The following is a 654-nucleotide window of genomic DNA, read 5'->3' on the forward strand; positions in this document are numbered from 1 at the left end:
GCAATGCCACCGGAGCGTCGCACCGGGCCCTCATACATGCGGGGTGGTGTGTTGGCATGTCCGAAGAGGCGGCACGTGTCTCTGGGGCGTGGCCCCCCCCTCACGGACGGCGATGACACGGTACTAGACGTTTTGCGGTAACGATGCGGCGTGAATATTATTAAATACTCGGGGCACGATAAAATCATGAGTTTTTTTGCACGACGTGGGCACATGTGCTATAGGAACAATGGTATTTTTTCATAATTTTTGGTGATGGAGAAGTATCCGAAAAATTTCCTCTACGCGGATTGCCCTTCGCGCGTCTACGGCTGTGGCCGGCGGCCTCCGGGGGTAGCATGTCGTCAAATCTTGCGTAGGCGGTCTCTCACAAGTCTGGAAGTGTTGTGGCGGTTGCAAACGCCCGGCACGCGTGTCCGGGGTGTGCCCCCCCTGACGGACGGTGCCGCCAGCACCTGGAGGGGGGAAACGGACGCATTGGGTCTACATGGAGGGGATCTTGCTGTGGGTCTGGCCCGGTTGTTGCTCCAAAGTGTTCCTATGGGCTGACCTAACCCAATCGGGCGGGGAGGTCCGCTGGTCAAAGCCCGTCCGTGCAAAGTCAAAGGGCTAGATCCCGTGGTCAAACGCTACAGGGTTAGGCGGGGCGGGGGC

This window comes from Triticum dicoccoides, chromosome 7A (assembly GCF_002162155.2).
Source record: "Triticum dicoccoides isolate Atlit2015 ecotype Zavitan chromosome 7A, WEW_v2.0, whole genome shotgun sequence".
Taxonomy (NCBI): Eukaryota; Viridiplantae; Streptophyta; class Magnoliopsida; order Poales; family Poaceae; genus Triticum; species Triticum dicoccoides.